Source organism: Podarcis gaigeae (genome assembly GCF_964106915.1).
Source record: "Podarcis gaigeae genome assembly, chromosome: 15".
Classification (NCBI taxonomy): Eukaryota; Metazoa; Chordata; class Lepidosauria; order Squamata; family Lacertidae; genus Podarcis; species Podarcis gaigeae.
The window spans coordinates 34,918,730-34,939,193 of NC_139692.1; the positions used below are offsets into that span (position 1 = coordinate 34,918,730).

The 20,464-nt window shown below is 45.6% G+C and overlaps 1 protein-coding gene and 1 long non-coding RNA gene across 9 annotated transcripts in view; both read left to right on the plus strand.

Annotated features, from left to right (window-relative positions):
- AUTS2 (activator of transcription and developmental regulator AUTS2) overlaps positions 1 to 20,464 on the plus strand; it is a 676,911-nt gene that overhangs the window by 56,609 nt on the left and 599,838 nt on the right. The window lies entirely within an intron of this gene.
- LOC310832788 overlaps positions 1 to 20,464 on the plus strand; it is a 49,234-nt gene that overhangs the window by 28,386 nt on the left and 384 nt on the right. The window lies entirely within an intron of this gene.

The window sequence follows — 20,464 nt, forward strand, 5'->3', positions numbered from 1 at the left end:
CGGTAGCGGAAGGCCCCATTAGCTAAAGTGGTACCTCAGGTTAAGAACAGTTTCAGGTTAAGAACGGACCTCCGGAACGAATTAAGTACTTAACCCGAGGTACCATTGTACATACAGCAGAAGAGAGATAAGGCTGTCTTCCATTCCCACAGTCTTCTCAGCAGGAATGTGATTCACACCAGTCACATTTGCAGCATCGTTTGCATGAAATACTAACAGCCACTACCCAGCGGAAGCAGTGAGCACACAGCAAAGAAGCTGGCAGGAGCAGGAGGCAGGTCTGCAGCTTTTCCCAGCTATCCAGAATCTATCGCCTTAAGGCAGCGGTTCTCAACCTGTGGGTCCCCACTTGTTGTTGGACTACAACTCTCATCATCTCTGAACTCTGGCCTTGCTAGCTAGGGGTGATGGGAGTTGTAGTTCAACAACATCTGGGGACCCACAGGTTGAGAAAGGCTGCCTTAAGGCAACCTTGCCTCATGAGCGGGCCAGCCCTGTTTGGGAGCTTCCACTGTTGTTTTTGTTTGCTTATTTAGTTATTTATTAATTTATTATTGCATTTATTAAATTTGCACCTGAAGATTGCAGGGCGATCTGCAACAGGAAAATACAAAACGAGAACACCAATGCATTTTAAAAAGCTTAAACAAAAGCAAAGCAAAGCAAAGCAAATGAAGACGAACCTTCCATCCTCAGCCACCTGGTTACCTCCCTTCACCTAACGGTAGGGCCGGGCTGTGCCAATTGTGTTTGACACTTGTGGTTTTGCTAGCATCGCCTTGGACTCGGTTGCTGTTTACCGCTGTCGTTTTCTGTGAATGAATAATCAGGGAAACCATTTGTCAACTGCAAGAGAACCAGGCATTTGGCTGAGCCCTACAGGGAGCAGAGCTTGTGTAGTTTCCCTTTTGCCTTTTGCAAACGCAGCCATATTCCCAAGACAGTGATGCATTCACATGCCGCTCCCTTTCAGCATTTTGGAGCCCGCTATGGCTCAGTCACTAATGAAAGAGAATAACAATCAAAGTAAATATTTAATGTTTCTGTAATATATATATATATATAAAAGCTCACTGTAGGAAAGGGAAAGATAGTGGGTTTATTACTTGGGAAGGTCAAGTATGATGTGGCGCTTCAGATGTCTGCCTCTGCATTCATCAGGACAGAGATAACCCCAAAGATTATAGGAGCTAGAGGAGTCATTTTAAGGAAGTCCAGTTGCAGAAGCAGGACTTTGCAAAAAGGCAATTAACAAGCAAGGAGTTATAGTCTCCTCCTTTCTGGCCTAATGGGATCCAATTGTAACTGTGATGGTTGATCAGGGAGTGGGTTGCACTACTTTGGATTACAGGTCTGGTTACTCATCAAGATGCAGGAGAGAGGTGGAGACACACAATGTCTGGAAGCAAAAAGATTCAGCCTTGTAAGGGTTTTTGTTTTGTTTTTAAATCATGCAAGGAGAACTATTAGAACTGTGTTCTTGGTTGGCCTTCTGTGTGGATCAGTGGACAGCCCTAAAGTAGCTGTTTTTCTCCTTGAGCAGCCAACTTTGAGAAGGAGAGAACACTATAAAGCGACAGTCCTGAGCTCCTCAGGCATTGGCTTAACTGCTGTGATGTCACAAAGCATTCAAAAAGGGAGTGGTTGATCCCATAAGTCGCCTAATAAGAAGAGGGGCTGCTAGCTGCTGTGGGGAAGTGGGGGGTATTAGGATGCGGCAGCCTTGAAGAGTCCAGACTTGGGATGCTTCTCACATCTGCACATTGAATTAAACTGAATGCTGGAAGATTCTGGAAAGGAAGAAAGAAAGAAAGCCCTTCTTTGTGTAGTGCAAAGATAAACTGTGGGGAACTCACTTCCACAGGAGGCAGGGATGGCCTTGTATAGCTTTAAAAGAAGATTGAACAAATTCACAGCAGCTATGGCTATCAATGGCTACTAACCTGGTGGCTATGTTCCATCTCCATGTGTTGCAGGAAGTACCGTACTTTTCTCTCTATAACACACAGATTTTTTCTCCTAAAAGGTAAGGGGAAATGTCTGTGCGTGTTATTGAGCGAATGCGTGGTCCCTGGAGCCGACTGGCCCGAGTGCAGGGGCAAAAATCATTTTGCGTCAGGGAGCAGGGACGCCTGAAGAGAGAAAGCTGTTGCTTTCCTGCATTCTGCCTCAGGGTCTTACTGCCCACCCTCTTCTGTTTCGGTTGCTCTTTGCTCAAACAGAACAAAGAGCACCTCCCCTCCCCTCCAGGCAAGCAGAGGAGAAAGGAAAGGATCGAGTCCTTTCTTCTAATTCCTCTCTGTGCTCCAGTGCTGCTGTGTCCAGGGAAGCATTTTAGGGACTCGCAGGGAGCCAGAAAACATGCAGGTGGGGGGGGGAGAGAGAGAGAGCTGGCTTGGGTGGGTGGGTGGGGGAAAAACGTTTGCCTTCATTTCCTCCCTCCCGTTAAACCCCTCTCCTGCATTCTTAGCCAGCTGCTTCTCTGCACACCCCTCTCGTGCTCCTTGTCACTTCTGTGTTTTTCCTTCCCTCCCCACTTAAAACGTGGTTACAAAGCAAGGATCCACATGGATCCTCAGGATCTTTGCATTGGGTCACCCCAAATTCACCATCAGATCATATAGCATGTCCATGGCTACAGCCTGCACCAAAAAAACCACGCACCCACTGTTGCCTGGGGCTGCAATGGTGCAAAATCGTGGTTACAAAGCATGGATCCACATGGACCCTGAGGATCTTTGCATTGGGTCACCCCAAATTCACCATCAGATCACATAGCATGTCCATGGCTACAGCCTGCACCAAAAAAATCACACACCCACTGTTGCCTGGGGCCACAATGGTGCAAAAACGTGGTTACAAAGAACAGATCCACAGGGATTCTCAGGATTTTTGCATTGGGTCACCCCAAATTCACCATCAGATCACATGTCTGTGGCCACAGCATGAGGCACAAAAATGATACATCCACTGTTTCATTCAGAATTCCCACCCCCCTAGTTTTCCTCCTCTAAAAACAATGTGTGAGTTATGGTCAGGAGCGTGTTATAGAGCGAAAAATACGGTCTGTTTCTGAATACCTGAAAATGCAGGAAAGGAGAGTACTGTTGCTTCTGGGCTTCCCATGGGCACCTGACTGACTACTGTAAGAACGTGATGTTGGACCTGATGGTCCTCTGGTCTGATCCGGCAGGTTGTTCTTATGTTCCCTGGTTTTTGCCTCCAGTGCCAGAAGCAATCTCCAGTATCAGTTTCTGGGACTCATGGGCTGGAGACTGCTTATTGAGTGCACATTCTGTTTGCGCTCTTCCCACAGGCATCTGGTGGGCCACTGTGAAAACCAGGGTGGTATAGCCTCCCACCCCACCGCCATTTTGGAGCCTGCAGGGATTCCTGTAACACCACATTGGCATTCCTGTAACACCACATATTAGTTTAGAAACCTGTGCTTTCTCAGCTCGAAAAACTTCCATTCTTACCGCTGAACCTTTCCGTGCAGGGAAAGGATGGCGGGCAAGCCATTTGTTTCAGCAAGGTTTGTGATCTTATCCCCATTTTCTGCTCAGCACCCCAGTTATGCCTCACAAGTTAGGAACTTAATTTTCAACTACAGTAAACAATATTTCAGCCTCGACTGGGTTCAGCAGCGGGGTGCGGGGCGGGAGGAATCTCACAGCTTCTACCACAGTATGCTGAAAGGGTATTTCAGTCTTGTACGTATTCATTTTTAGGAAATAAATTGTTTGATCTGCCTAATCAAAGGAGAAGTGGTGTGTGCAGCTCTGTGAGTTGCAAGGGAGAATATCAAAATAGGTAAGGGGAATTTTTGTTGTTGTAGTTGTAGTGTTGGCCTAGGAGTATGTGGTACTCTTCATCATGTAGAAAGGGCTGGTAGATAACTGTTCGCTATAGCATTGCTAGATTTATATTTATTTTAAAGCAGCAGAATCCAGAGACGATTGTGACCTCTTCATCAAGAGGTCCCTTTAGCTGACAGAGCAGGGACATACGCCACCCGTTATTTTTACTTGCAAAAATTAGAATCACTCTTAGGAAATGTCAGTCTTCAGAAACATAGGAAGTCAAGATATTCCACAGGGATGAGGGTCTTGTGCCTCCACTTCCCAAGGTTGTTGGAGACTCTTAGCTCCCATCAGACCCATTCAGCCTAGGCAGTGATCAGGGATGGTGGGAGATGTAAGACAACAACAACAACAACAACAACAACAACAACAACAAATCTTCAGATTCTGCATTCCTGTCCTGGGTAAGGCACACAGTAACCTGCCTTATGCAAGGTCAGAGTATTTGTCTATCTAGCCTGGCATTGTATAATCTGACCAACAGCAGCTCTCCAGAAGAGAAAAACCTTCTGTACCTTCTACTTCATGGATGAGGAATGTCCAGCTCACGGACTAATCCTGACCCTCCAGCAGATCCAGTTTTTAGTCTGTGAGGTCGTTTCCCAAGCCACTCCTGTCCCAATTGTCAGCTGACATCATTTGGAATGTCACCTGATGGGCTGTATGGTGAGGTTACATCCTGTGCTGGCTCTGTCTCCCAGTTTCCTGGAGAGAGCAGACACATGCAGCCAAAGCAGCAATAATCCTGCTCAGTTTGGATTCCATGTAACCCTTTTCCCGATTCAGGATGGGGTTTGCATGGGACACCCTGTCAAAATGAAGTGATTGTTTTATTATTATTATCCATTTAAGATTTTTATAAAATGTTCATAACTTTAACCAATTAATTTCAAATTTATTAGACATTTCTCTTAGAATTTGACTTCCCACCTTCCGGTCCATGCTGCTTTTACACTCGTCCCTTTCATATACTATCCCACATTTCATCTGACACATTCGACTCCCGGAACTGTTCAAAAACCAAGGCGGGGCTTCCGATTGGAACTTCCTGCAGCCAATCGGAAGCCGCAGAAGCTGCACTGGACATTCGGCTTCCAAAAATCATTCGAATACTGGAACACTCACTTCTGGTTTTCAATTGTTAGGGAGCTGAAGTGTTTGGCAACTAAGGTACGATTGTATTAGCATTTTCTTCCTGTTGCTCAGATTTCAACTCCTGCCCTCAATTTCATTTGGTTATGATATTTTTCTCAAATAATCCAAAAAAGGCTTCCACTCTTCCATAAATTGTCCATCATGTTGATGTCAAGAGATTGTTGTGTTGGTCCAAAGTTGGCCCGCAAGTCAATCCTGGTAAAGATCTAATTCCTGTTTTACTTGATCCTTTTAACTGAATCTCCCAGTAATCCTCACACCAAGGATCCAAGTCTGCTTCTTTCCCCTCAACTATACCCATTACTGAAGGCTTGCATCCTGCCTTCAGCATGACTTATCCTTTTGGGAGATTCAGGACAGATAAAGCACTTCCTCACACAGCACATAGTTAATTCAGGGACTCACACAAGAAGCAGTAATGGCCCCCAACATGCATGGCTTCGAAAGAGGATCGGGCAAATTCATGGAGGAAGATAAGGCTTTGTCTCTATAGTCGGAGCCTTTGCTTCATAGCCCTCGTTTCGCGAGGAATGAGTGGAGGTATTGTAATATCAGCTAGGCTTGTCTGCTTGCAGCCTACAGTGAGTAGGAATATTTGGGGGGAGGGGGCTGGAAAACACCCCCAAAGCAAGCCCTGAACCCGAACACTTTTTCTAGGTTATCGTGCCATGGGAAACTCAAAAGAGTATCGATTTTAGAAGGAAATCATGGTGGTGAAATGCACTAGTAATCAATCCATAATGGGGAGGAATCCATAAAACTTTTTTTTTTTTACTTGATGTCTGTCTCCAGCTTTGTGTAATGTGATCACTGAAATTACCCCATAAAAGCTTTTATTGATTTTTATAAGTTGTTTCCTCCAGCCCCACAATCTCCCACCGTTACACACATATATACAAGCAGTAACACTGTTTTCTTTCTCCGTATGGCATGTTGCCATTCTGGAAACTCTGAGCAGATATTCATTAATTGTAGCAGTCAAGTGTACGTGGTAAGAAGGAAATTGTTGCGAACGCATCCGATCGTTACAGACGATGTCCTTTGTGTGGGTTTCTTGCTACATTCAGCAGGAAAGAGGAGGTTGGAATGAACGCGACGGAATTTGCTGTTGAGACAAGACAGCAATTTACCCTCCAAGTATCCCTGTTTTCCAGGGACAGTCCTGGAATAACAGAAGATATCTCGGTGTTTGATTTGATCCCGGAATGTCCTGGTTTTCCTTTCTCATCCCCTTCACATCTTGGGAGAACCATTAAAAGTGGTCTGTGTAGATGCGGGGGGGGGGGGGGGGGAGCTAGTTCTGTTTATACTTTATATATTAAAATAAAATTCCTGCACCAAATGAAGGAAATGGTGATGATGGCATACAAAGCCCTTCCTATAATTTTGAAGGGAAAGGTCACAGATCCACTTTAAATTCTTTAATTGCAATGCTTCAGCAGCCAGCCTTTTTATATATAAAGGAAATGCAGGGAGTGTTTATTCCATTATTGTAAATGGAGCCTTACACTGTCTACTGAGAAGTAAGTCCCACTGTATTCAATGGAGCTTACTCCCAGAAGACTGTGCAGCCTTACACTGCACATCGAAGCATTTTTACTCTGAACTTAAGTCCCACTGAGTTCAATAGGATATACTCTCTTGTATGTTCCTGATTATTCTCATAGTTTCTGTTGTTGTTTATACCCCAACTTTTCCCCTGACAGGTACTGAAGGCAGCTTACAGCTAGTATTTTTTTTCCATTCCATTTATCTGTGGAAGGTGTTGTACAATATCCCTTCCCTTGCACATTTTCCCTTCACAACGATCCTGTGTGGTAGGTTTGGCGGTGACATTGCAATTGGCTTAAGGTGACAGATGTCTTTGTGTACAAGACGTCTATGTGTACGGTGAGATCAAATGCGTTATCCTTATTTGATTTCTTACCATTTATTTGATTTCTTCACCATAAGGTCCCAGGGTGGGTGTTACAGTGTTTTACAATTCAATATTAAAAATGGCTCAGAACTCATTACAGTCACAGGAAACAGGGGAGGCCCTGAAAAATATACAACTCTTGTATCATACTCCAGGCTAAAGAGATGCATCCTCAGTGCTCATTGAAATGGGGCAGCTGCCCTCTTACAGTCCTTCAAATGGAAAGACACCCACCCTTACTCATTGTGCAAATGAATGGGGACTTCCTGCCCCCTCCCCCTCGCATTAGAGCTCCAATCACCGCCGTGCCAGTTCCCCCACTACGTGATTTATGGCGGTTCAGATAACCCTTCCTCAACCTAACACAAGGCTGGCCCTCCAGTTCCTGAGCGAACCAGCAATCTTTAATGGATCTAATTTCTTCTGTGGCTGCTGGAGTAATAAAAATGTTCTGCAGATGGAACGCTCCCTTGGAGCTTGGAAGGCTTCCATTCCTTTTATTGGAAGCTCCAGGCACAGCGCAGCGATGTGAAAACCTAACCCGCAACATCCCATGGCTCTTCAGATAGATCAGAGATTGCCAACGAAAGGATGGAATGAGGCAAGTAAGCAGTTCCAGGTGCCATCAGAGGGGATGGCCCACAGCTCAGTGACAAAGCAGAGGGCACCTCCGGTTAAGAAGACCAGGAAGCAAGTGATGGGGAAGACCTTGGCTGTAGACTGTCCTGTTCATACTGGGCCTCTCACAGAGGACTTGCCAGCAGGGGAGGAGCAAGGTGGGGGCGGTCCGCCCTGGGTGTCATCCCCAAGGAGGGGTGACATTCGGCCCGCAGCCTGCCCATGACTCCCGCCTACCAGTCGTTGCGTCGCTTTTTGCTGCTTTGTTTTGACAGCCCTGTGGTCCCAGGCTGCTGGAGGAGGCATGTAGGCAGGCAGGGAGAGGGCAGGAAGGAGGCAGGTGAGCAAACAAGCAGAAGGTGGAGGGAAGGAGAGAAGCAGAAGCTCTCTCAGCTCAGGACCCAAACTCTACAACCCTCCAAAAGATCAACAACTCCTGGCAATGGCAATGGGTAGATCACAGCCAGTCCTTTTATACTGTGAGTAGATCTTGGAAGTCCAACTAGATGTGTGTGTGGGGGGGGGTGTGACAAGAAATTTTTCGCACCGGGTCCCACCTGACCTTGCTACGCCACTGCTTGCCGGCACTGACTTCAATGGGGCAACAACCAAAGAAGTATCTAGGGCTGGCCCAACGTCAGAGTCCAAGCAAGCAGAGTTCCCAACAAAGGGTCATGTGAGAGGCAAAGTCAAAGCAGTTCAAGGTTAGGGTCGGAGCTAGCAGAAGTCATAACAAGGGTCAGGTGAGAGGCAGCGTCAGGTCAAAGTAGTCCGTGGTTAGGCTTCCGGTCCCACCTGCCTTAATGAAGGCAGACCTCATGACAGCGGGGGATTGTCGGCGAATGAAAAACAAGGATGACATAGGGTAAATCATCCTTGCAAATTCCCCCCAGGGACGGAGTGAATGGGATTTACTCGCAGTTCGTTTCAGTACCTGGCTCTTGCTCCAGCATGAAATGTGGGAGGCTGGGAGGCGCTGAATGCAAAAGCACTTTGCCTGGCGAAAACCCTCCTTTGCAGAGGTTCTCCATTCAATTGGATCTTTAATGGGTAGAAGATGAAGTATGTACACCACCTTGAGCTCCTTGGAGGAAAGGTGGAATATAAATTAAACAATCACATTACATTATATTATATTAAATAAATAAAGGTTCTACTTTTCCCATTGGTTGGGACCAGAGACACCAGGTTGCCCTCAAGATTGAGGGGGCATCTAGAGGAGACTGAGAACTCTGGAGGAGCCCGCCACTGATGCTGCTGTGGTGTCACGAGCATGACACATGCATGATGCACACAAGGCCCCCCTCTAATAAATATTCAGGGGATGAAGACACCTCAGCCACCTAGAGTTGGCACCCCTGTTTGGGACCCCTTTGGCCTCAATGTTACAGGCTGAATCGAAGTAAGCCAACCCAATTTAACAACTTAAAACTACACAAGAGAGGCAATAAAGTCCAAGAAGGAAATACAAAATGGTAGCATTCAAAGTTATACGGGTGGGGGCCGCTCTTCCCAAACAATGTGCCACAGCAGCGCACTACAATTAGCTTGCATACATTGTATGGTAGGCTTGTCTCCCAGCTCTCACCTGGCTCTCGTCTCAGCCATTTCCCCATCACTCATCTGGGGAGTTAAAGATGCTCAGTCCTTCTTCAGGCTCCATCACAGTTCAAAAACGGCAGGTGATCTGAGCAGATTGGAACAGCCTCCTTCCTTATGCTCAAGCCATTGATGCTCCACAGAGATGCGGTGTATTGCATGCAAGCTCAACTCTCCCGCAAGAGTTTCTCTTCCAGTTTTCCGCAGCCTACCTTAGTTGGCTCCCACGGTTTCTCCCCTGCAGCAATACATGACAGGGATCAGGTCCTCATCCCAAGTGTCCAGGCAAGGCAGGTGGGAAACTCTTACTTCTTGGAGGTTAATGATATGCACATTAAGTATCTGTTGAGGAGAGAGAGCTCTTCTCCTGTTAAGAACAGCAGGAGTGGAGGAGGGGGTAATTCCAATCAGCACCAAAGCAGGAGCAAAAAGTTAGAAGTCCCCCACCTTCACCCCACTCTGCTATGGTCCTACACAGCTGCATCCACCACATGCCAGCTATTTGTTTAAAAATAAACGAAGCATTCCAGGGCAGAATACACCACAAGCACAGTGTCTACTTTGACCCTTTAGACGTGCTCTTTGGAAATAATTAACCTAGTTTGTACTGGCGGGGTGAGGATGCCTCTAGAGCACTGCAAGTTTTTGCAAAGAAGGATGCAACAAAGAGCTGCTATATTTATTTTAACTGTACATGGAAGATGAATGTTCCCTGGCCTTAATTGCACTTTGAGATCATGACCTGCTTGCTTGTTGCAGCATGTGTCTGTTTCACTAATAAATTCATGCCACTTTTGAATATTGCAGCTCTTTATTCTGAGGTTTCCTGATGGCAGTGGCGGTTGGTGCCCATTGAGTACTGATGGGGCAGAAGGCGGGGAGCCCAACAGTAGGTGGCGCCAGAGCCTATGACAGGCAGAGTCAACTCATCCTAGTTTTGACCTCATCCTCCTCCCTGGTGAGATGCTGGCAGCCAGCGCCACCTGCTGGACTGGTCATTCTTCAGAGGGCAGGCAGGTGCTTACTGGCTGAGGAAAGGCCGAGATTGATGGATCAGTGCTCCACTAGTCTCAAGTTTGGGGTGTTTGATGTTGTCCCATCACCAGTGTTGTAGTGAAAAGCTAGCTGGCTACTGTACCTGGAAGGACGTGTCGTGTGGTCTTTGTCTCAGGCAACAAAACATCTTGGGTCCAGTTGGAGCCCATAACTGCCAGCCTGGATTGTAGTAAAACTCAATGCAGATTGATGTTTGATCTTGTGGGACTTATGCTTATAGTTTCTGGATCTATCTATCATCTATCTATCTATCTATCTATCTATCTATCTATCTATCTATCTATATCTCATAGGGGCTGTGCCTCTGCTTATCTTGCATGCCATCCGCCTTGCTTTTCTTCCTCCAGATCAATCCCTATAGCAGAGTTTCCCCAACTTATTTGACCTACCGCCCCCTTTTCAGGAAAAAAAAGCCCAGTGCCCCCACGGAAATCGACCTTCTTTAAGCGAACAAAGATGCGGTGATAAATTTGTGTTCTTTTTTATCTATCTATATTTCCACCTACGTCCTACAACATAGTAAAGAAAGAGGTTGTTGTAAATAAGACATCGGGAAGCTTGAAATTATAAAATTATTTATTCAAACCTGCCGGCTCAGTCTGATCCGCCCCAGGGACACGGCTGACGTCGCAGCCCACCTGCCATTGGCCAAATAGGCAGGCAAGCTGCAATCCATTTCCTGGGCCTCCTGCCCTAGAGCTTTACCTCCCTACCCCATGAAACTACCAAGCTCGCTTTTCAGCTTCCCAACTCCATTTCTTCATGTTGATTCAGGATTCAGATGAGGCACTGCAAACCCTCCCCTGGGGGCTGCATTCTGACTTCCTGCAAGTCTACGGAATTGTGAAGTAGGGTCTTCCAATAAGGGCTGTGAGATGACAACTTTATGTATACTGTATAGGAATGTATATACAGATATATTTCAGAACGGAGGAAAAAAGAGAGTCTAGTCTCTTAATAAATACTTCCAGGCTACAGCTGGAGCTTTCCGATTCCCTTCAGGAATTTAAACCACTTTCTTTGAGATGATAAAACGCCATTATCCCTATGAATAACGACGCTAAGCCCTTATGCAGCGCTATTTCATCAGTGGGATGTCAAAGCAATTTAACGATCGTTATCTTTCGAAGGATACACCCAAACAGTAGCTTCCACCGCTCCTGGCTGGGCTCTGCAGAACTCAAGCAGAGCAGCTCAAAATGTCTTGAGGGAACATACAGCTTATTGCAGGCTGGGGCTTAAGCCAGCTTCAGCCAGAGCCAGCTCTGGGGAAAAGTGAGAGCCTCCTTTAGCTGATTGGCACACCCAAGGCTGCCCAGTGCTGCAACTGTCTCCAGTTAATCTCCAGTTAAGCCTTACCAGTGAGCTGGGGACACTGATGTAGGTGGGGGACCAGTTGGGAGTTTCCTGAGAGACCCCCAAAATATAAGTCCTTTTCAGGTGTGCACATTGAGTGTAAGCTAATCACACAAGGGGATGTGCTCTAGTTATTTCCCGCAATGCGCTCTATGTGGGGCTACCTTTGAAGGTGACACAGAAACCACAACTAACCCAGAATGCGGCAGCTAGACTGGTGACTGGGAGTGGCCGCCGAGACCATATAACACCGGTCTTGAAAGACCTGTATTGGCTCCCAGTACGTTTCCAAGCATAATTCAAAGTGTTGGTGCTGATCTTTAAAGCCCTAAACGGCCTCGGCCCAGTATACCTGAAGGAGTGTCTCCATGCCCATCATTCAGCCCAGAAACTGAGGTGAAGTGAAGTTACAGTGAACCATGTAGAGAGCCTTCTCAGTAGTGGTGCCTGCCCTCTGGAATGCCCTCCCATCAGATGTCAAAGAAATAAGCAACTACCTGACTTTTAGAAGACATTTGAAGGCAGCCCTGTTTAGGGAAGCTTTTAATGTTTGATGTTTTACGGTGTTTTTAATATTCTGTTGGGAGCTGCCCAGAGTGGCTGGGGTAACCTGGGCAGATGGGCGGGGTATAAATGAATTATGATGATGATGATGATGATGATGAAGAAACTTCTGATTGGAGTCCAATCATTGTAGCTCAACACTGATTCATAGAGGCTTTCCAGCATTTTAGGCAAGGGACATTGTCCCTGGAGAAGCCAAGGATTGGACCTGGGGCCCAAAATAGATGCTCTGCTCCTAGGGCCAGCCCAGAGAATTTTGGTAAGCTGCAAGATGGCGCCACCCCTGCCAGGGAAGAATGGCTGAGTGAAGATCTACATCAGGATCAAGGAAGGCAGGATAAAGATCTATGTAGGGAACAAGGCTTGGAGGTGACCAGCAGCACCTCCTATTCCCCTAAATACCACTGGGAGTGGGGAGTGTTGCCAAGGGAGTGGCAGATCCAGTCTCCAAGAAGTGCCCTGCGGCTGTCACTGTTGCTGCAGCATCATCCACAGGCGATGCATTCCTTGGAGGCCAGATCTGCTCCTCCTGTGGATTTTTTCATTCTGAATTGAGTTCAGCATCCAGTTCTCACTGTGGCCAACTTATGGGAAGCATGCAAGTGTCACCTGAGTGCAACAGCCATTTCAAACTCTCCAAGTGTCTCTATTTTCCAGGGAAACCCCGGATTTACAGAAGCTGTCCTGGTTTCTGATTTGATTCTAGAGTGTCCCACTTTTCCTTAGGATGTCCCTATTTTCATTCAAGAAATGTTGGAGGGTATGGCGTTATCTGACACCTCCCTCCCCCGAGCCAAGGAGGTAAATAACTATACAACCTTTAGAAGACATCTGAAGGCAGTCCTGTATAGTTTTCATGTTTAATGTTTAATTATATTTTTATATATGTTGGAAGCTGCCTAGGGTGGTTGGGACAACCCACTCAGATGGGCAAGGTATGAACAATAATAAAATTATTATTATTATTATTATTATTATTATTATTATTATTATTATTATTTATTAATTGAATAGGATGTCCTTATTTTCATTAGAGAAATGTTGGAGGGTATGCCATTTCCCCATTTGCTATTCATGGTATTCAGAAGCGTATTGTCACAGTGGAGGTAGAGAGTAGCTATCAGGGTTAGTGGCCATTGATAACATTATCCTCCATGAGTTTGTCTAATCTTCTTTTCAATGCATCTAAGTTGGTGGACATCGTTGCCTCTTGTGGCCATTCTTACTCATGATCTGCCCACCGTACTTCTGTTGATGCAAGCTGGAAATGCATCGCACAGCTGACTCATCATTTATATAATTTCATCAAGACTTATTTTCCACGTGGTGTTTTATTGACGCACACATGGATTTATGCGGATCTGTAAAGCACAAGCGGAAGGATGAGTCACTGAGCAACAATATGTGAAAACGGCAAGCCAGTCACCGCTTCAGCACGGAATAAGAGTTAAGTTTGGCCCAACAGGCTCTGAATTAGCAAATTTTTTAATGGGATTGATTGATACCTGTGCAAGTGTGTGAAATAACTGTTCAGAAAATCTTACACAGGTGCAAAATCATCATCATCATCACCTTGTCTGCTTTTGCAAATAAGCTTCCTGAACTTGCAATGCCTTGCTACACCAAAGTGGAATATCTCTGAGCATTGTAGGACTCTCTAGCTGCAAATAGATAAGAACCATGCAAAAAGGATGGAGTGCCAAACAAAACTGGGACAAGCAGCCCTGATTCTCTACTGTATCAGAGGAAATGGACCCATCAGGGCTGGGCAGGAGACAGGGCTGCAGGTTGGGGCAGGGTGAAACAGAGGCAGTGAAACCAGCCAGTGATTAAGAGTCCCATGCTGAGACTGAGCCCCAAGCTCTACTGACTGAGCTATCCCTCTGAACACCAGTTCCTGGGAACTTTCTTGAAACAGAGTCACATATCTTTGTTTCTGAAAGCAGTATTAGGGAAGGAGGACAAACGTGTTTGGTCTGCATTTTAAAATGTGCAGGACAAATTTGATTGTCCCAGGTTCACATAAGGATTGCAATCTCATTGATCAAATTACTTATTTCTCCAAATTCCATGAAGCACTTTCAGGGTTTGCTCTTAAAATGTACCCAGTAATGCATTTTTAAAAATGTGTATTTTAGGGGGAAATATAATGGAAAGCATACGAAAATGCATATTTAGGGGGAAGACTGGGCAAAGAAGGCGACTTAAACAGAATTGTGTGTGTGTTTTAATCTGCAAAAAAAAAGAGGGGGATAGGACGGGCCTGCAAGTGAGCACATATGAAGGTGATATGGAATGGAAACAGATATGATCAGTCTTTCCTAATACGGAACCTTTGTTTCTTGACAAATACTGCTGTTTGACGTGGTTCCTTCTTAAGCCAGCTTCAGCCTGGCTAGAAAGATAAATATTGACAAATGATGAGCATAGGTGCCAACTCCCAGGGCCCTGGGTGCCCGAGCACCCACAAAATTCCCAGTGAAGAGGCTGGGCACCCACAAATTTCGGTGCCAGGTCCATTCACGCTCAATGGCACCCACTGCAACAGGCACCCAGAAGACTAAACTGATGGGGACAAGAAGCTGGAAATCCAGGACTAGCTCCAGATCAGTAAGGATGGTCGGGGCATTTGAATGTAACAAATGGATGGAAATTCATCAGGAAAAGCTCCCTGTGGCATCTGCGTTCTGTGACTTGCAAAGCTGTGCCTGTGGGATTTCTGCCTGTCTTTACAATAATTGAGGCAAAACAGAGCCCTGCCACACAGGGAGATGGTGATGCAGAAAGTCCCTGGTGCTCTTAAATTGCAGGTGGTTTCTGTATAACAATTAGCAGCAAATATTGAGCATTTGATGGAGGGCAGGGCAAGGGCTTGTCAAAAATAATTCCTTCCTCCCGCCCTCTCTTCCCCCCCTCTCCCCACCTCCCTGTTTCATTTTCCCCAAAGGCTGGCTAATGCAAAACAGACCTGACAGCTTCACGTTTTGCTAACAAAGCATTATTTGCTGAATCTGTGCATAAGCTTATTTTCTTTCTTTTGCCATGTCCATTAAAACCAGAGTCTGGCAGGCAGGCACATCATGTGCTTCGTCCCAAAGAGAGTTACTTGATTGGATTTCAGCTGTTTGCCCTCCTGTGGTCCGCAGGGCACGCACTGAATGAGAGCTAAGCAGCTTGCATAGCAGATGCCTCTGGGTGGGATGGAAAGGGACAGGCTGTGTGTGTGTGTGTGTGAGAGAGAGAGAGAGAGAAAGAGAGAGAGAGAGAGAGAGGGGGGGAATATGTTGGACCACGGCAAATAATAAGAAGCTTTAATTCCTGACATTTTAAACTTGGTGGTAAACATACACCAGTTTGATAGCCAGTGTGGTGCCATGATTTAGAGTGTTGGGCTTGGACCTGGGAGACCAGAGTTCAAATCTACACTCAGCCATGAAATTCACTGTGTGACCTTTTACTTATATTTATTTCATAAAATAATTTTCTTTTTTTTGGGGGGGGGGGGAGCTCAAAACGGTTTACAAAAATATACAGAGTCTCATAGTTTACTTTGTAATGCAGCAATTGTTATTCAGCCATCCATTCAATTTATATATACCCCAACTCCTCCTCCTGAAGAAGCCCCGGGCAGCAGACACATCATATCAACAGAAGTATAGTGTCCAGATCAAGGGAAGTAATAGTCCCATTGTATTCTGCCTTGGTCAGACCCCACCTGTAACGCTGTGTCCACTTCTGGGCCACCAGTGTTGAAGAAGGGTGTTGACAAGCTGGAAGGTGTGCAGAGGACAGCGAACAAGATGACCAAGGGTCTGGAAACCAAGCCTGATGAGGAATGGTTGAGGGAGCTGGGTATGTTTAGCCTGGAAAAAGAGGAGATTGAGAGGAGATATGATGGCCAACTTCAAATATCTAAAGGGCTATCACACAGAAGATGGAGCAAGCTTGTTCTCTCCTGCTCCAGAGAGGAGAACCTGAATCAATGGATTCGAGCTACAAGAAAGGAGATTTCAATTAAACATTAGGATGAACTTCCTGACAATAAGAGCTGTTCGATAGTGGAACAGACTGTCTGTGAACTCTTCTTCCTTGGAGGTTTTCAAGCGAGGTTGGGTGGCCATCTGCCAGGGATTCTTTAGCTGTGATTTCTGCTTTGCAGTGGGGTTGACCTAGACGACCCTTTGGGTAACCTTGTAACTATAGCTGTTAGTAATGTCTCTTAAATACCAGTCAAGAGAGAAGAATCCCAATCACTTTACTGCGCAATTTGAACAAAAATGGTATACAGTGGTACCTTGGTTCTCAAACGCCTTGGTACTCAAATGACTTGGAACCCAAACGCTGCACACCTGGAAGTAAGTGTTCCAGTTTGCAATCTATTTTTGGAAGCTGAAAATGCTCTGTTTTGAGTGTTATGCTTCCGATTTGAGTGCCACACTTCCATTTTGAGTGTTGGCGCTGAGGCCTGTCTATTTTTGCTATTTATTTTGCATTTTTGTTTTTGTGGTTTTTTTGTTTTGTTTTCGTGACTGTGTGGAACCCAGTTCAGCTACTGACTGATTGATTGTGTGACTGCAGTACATTGTTTATTGCTTTCATTTTATGGGTCAATGGTCTTGTTAGATAGTAAAATTCATGTTAAATTGCTATTTTAGGGGTTGTTTTTAAAAGCCTGGAATGGATTAATCTGCTTCATATTACTTTTGATGGGAAAGCACACCTTGGTTTTGGAACGCTTTGGTTTTGGAATGGACTTCTGGAAAAGTTTTAGTTTGAGAGCCAAGGTACCACTGTATAATGTGAGGAGAAAGAAAGCAGAGAGCTTTTGCCCTTTTTTGTTTGGGCCATGCACAGCGTGGGGAGACATTCAGCCAAACACCCAGAGGAAATACTGCCTCCAAACTAAACAGCCAAGATGCTACATCACCAGAGATCATGCCACTCAGCCTGGTTGCTAAGCTGCACCTCCCTCCTCCCTTGGTAAGAGAATTAACCCCTAAGTTGCAAACTGAATGATCTCTTCTGCTGCACTTCTAACAATAGCTCCCTGCCCATTCCGGATTCTCCATTAAGGGATGTGCAGAGTATATATAGTTGCATTGTCGCTCAAGAGGTTTAATGCCTTTGTGCTTTTGCTCAGCCATTATAATGCTGCATGCAGCTGCTATCGCCGTCTGCTCTCAGTACAGTGTCATTCGCATTCCTCCCCTTGCCTTTTCATAGCAGGAGCCCTTGCTGTTTTTTAACTGACAAGCGGGTTTGATATAAAACTGTCTTAGATTAGAATGACACTGAGCTGGAATAGATGATATGTCTGATCCAGCCTGTGCCACAGGCAGCGAGGCGAAAACACCTCCCCCCTCATATTTCTACCCTACCTCTGATGTCCCTGAATGCTGACACCAGGGCACATATTCCTTTATACCTTAAGCATGCAAAATCCAATGTGCATGTACTCCTATCTTGCCCATTGCAATCCTATCTCCTACATGCTTACCAGGATGTCGGTTCTGCAGAATTCAATGCAAATTCCCATACCCTCCAACATTTATTTCTCCAATGAAAATAGGGATATTCTATTCTATTCTATTCTATTCTATTCTATTCTATTCTATTCTATTCTATTCTGTTCTGTTCTGTTCTGTTCTGTTCTGTTCTGTTCTGTTCTGTTCTGTTCTATTCTTTATACCCTGCTCATCTGAGTTGCCCCAGCCAATCTGGGTGGCTTCCAACATATATAAAAACATAATAGAACATTAAAAAAACCTTCCCTATACAGGGCTGCCTTCAGATGACTTCTAAAGGTGGTATAGTTACTTCTCTCCTTGGCTCGGGGGATTGCATAACTCCATACCGTCCAACACTTCTCAGATGAAGATAGGGACATCCTAAGGATAACCAGGGCATTCTGGGATCAAATCAGATATCATAGTGCTTTAAATGTATGTTGTGAATGTGGCCTACATATAAGGTGTTATAGCCAAGGGTAGCCCTACTCAGTGTAGATCCACTGCAGGCAATGGGTCTGACTGGTGCAAATTTTGGTGGATCTACTCACCTTAATTGGATACAACCATTTGAGCTTTTTTTTTTTTTTTTTGTCTTTTTCAGATTGCTAGAATTTCACTGGGATGTATCCCTACTGCAGCCACAAACATCTCTGGTTCACCAGCCATTCTCTTTCTCTTTTGTGTTCCTAAATATTTTCATAGAATATGAAAACCCAGATTTCACTTAAAGCAATATTTTCTGTGCAGCAATTTGCACTGAATATTTTGGCCTGTGTGTTTTGGCTTGTGCACTGGATGTGATTAAGCTCTTTCTGCCAGTTAATGAGTGTGAACTGGTTCCTGCGACGAACACTTTTTAAAACGCTGACCTGTATAATAGCTAATTGCCATGGAGAGAGAGAGGGGGGGGGAACCCCTGAACATTATATTAATTATAAAGTCTCTTCTGTGAGCCACTAAGATTTGTCCTTGGAAAGGCTTATTAAAAATTGAATTAGCAGCAGATAATGTGCTGCTTCTCTATGCAAACTTATAATTGGGGAGATCTTAAATAGCATCCTCTTACAAGTGGGAGCTGCAATAAAATATTGTGGTTTGGAAAGTTCCTGCTCAGTGTTGTCCTCCAGGATTCTCCGTTTTACACCTCGCCCTCTGCCAGGGCCCACCCAAGTTGGGCTGCCTCTTGAGGCAAATGAGAAAATGACACCCATTCCCTCCTCCTTTGTCCCGCCTGCCACTACCTGAGACAGCTGGAGGCAGCCTGGTGCCCTGAAGGAGGCCGGAGAGGAATGGGAGGCTGTGGAAGAGGAAGGGGGGCAGGGTCAGCAGTAAGGGCAGGAGATGGTGAGTGGTACTGTCATGGACTGGCTGGATGCAGAGGAATGGTGGAAGGAACCAGCTGGGGAACCACCAAAGGAGGAAGGGTCAGAGCCCAGAGAATGGTGGTGGGATGACGATGAGTGGCCAGAGGGAAAAGAGAGAGAAGACTGAGAGGAGGGGGTGTCAGAAGCTGAAGAGATTACAGGGTTTAGTGAGCAGGAAGAGGCTGTGGCAGAGAGCAGTCTAGAAGCAGAGGCTGAAGCTGAAGCAGGAGGTCAAGAGGAGGGAGGTGAAGAGACAAGGGTGCCTTTCCCTCCTGCTGAAACATGCTCCTTTTGCCTCCTGACTCCCAGAACCAGAAGAGAAGGAGACATAGATGGCTGTGGGGAAGTGAGGAGATGTAGTCTCAGCAGCTGATTTCATACTCAGCCAAGTCTGTGAAGACGTGTGTTTTTGCTAATAAAAAGTTAACTCCAACAATTGAGATATTTACTGGCCAGCTCACTCTGTGGCAGGTACATACCTCGGGGGCATGGATCTGCCACCTCTCCTAGCAGTCCCCAGTCCGCCATCTGGGGCAACTGCCTCACCATGCCTCAAGGGCCGGCTCTGCCTCCTGCCCACTCTGTCAGTATTCCATGGCCATTGAACATGCTCAGGACTCATTTTGGTGCGATTTCCAGCTTAGGATTTCCCCCCTTAAAGAACATAAAAACATAAGATGAGCCTGCTGAGTCATCCACTCCTTCTGTCCCAGTGGCCAATCAGATGCCCTGATGGGGAGCCTGCGCATGAGTGCAACAATGCTCTGCACATGGGCGGTTTCCAGCAGCTAGCGTTCAGTAGCATTACTGGTCATTGTGGCCAGTAGGTAGCCCTATCCTCCATGAAATAAATGTGTGTGTGTGTGTGTGTGTGTGTGTGAGAGAGAGAGAGAGAGAGAGAGAGAAAGAGAAACAAATAACTAGTATTGGAAAAACAAATACCTAGTATTGGGGCTAGGGGAGAATCCGATTGCCTCATGTCCATCAGGAACTTCTAAAATTCTTCATATTTATTAATATTATTATTTCTGAAATTTATATAACACCCGTCCTCCGAGGATCACAGGATAAGTTACAGCATAAGACCACAAAATAATGCATAACATAATAACAAGCGAAACAATAGCTCCCTCCTCCGCCCCAGTTTCAAAGGCCATAGATTGTTTCATTAGCCAAAGGCAAAAGGACAGTGATTCACAAAAGACATGTCGGTTAAAAGGATAACTCTTCTTGGGGAGGGGGAGCTGCTGTGTAAAGTACCAGAATGGAATTTGAATCAGTGGCACGGAGTGTCTCTAGTTAATTTATGAGAAGTCTGAAGGAAGATTAAAATCTGACTTGACGCTGATTCAGTATTCATTTTGAGAATCCCCCAGGAGGCTTCTCTCTTAGGCTGATCATACAGCCCATTGTTGTATATTACACTTTCATTAGCAAGTAACTTAGGGGGACCATCCCGAC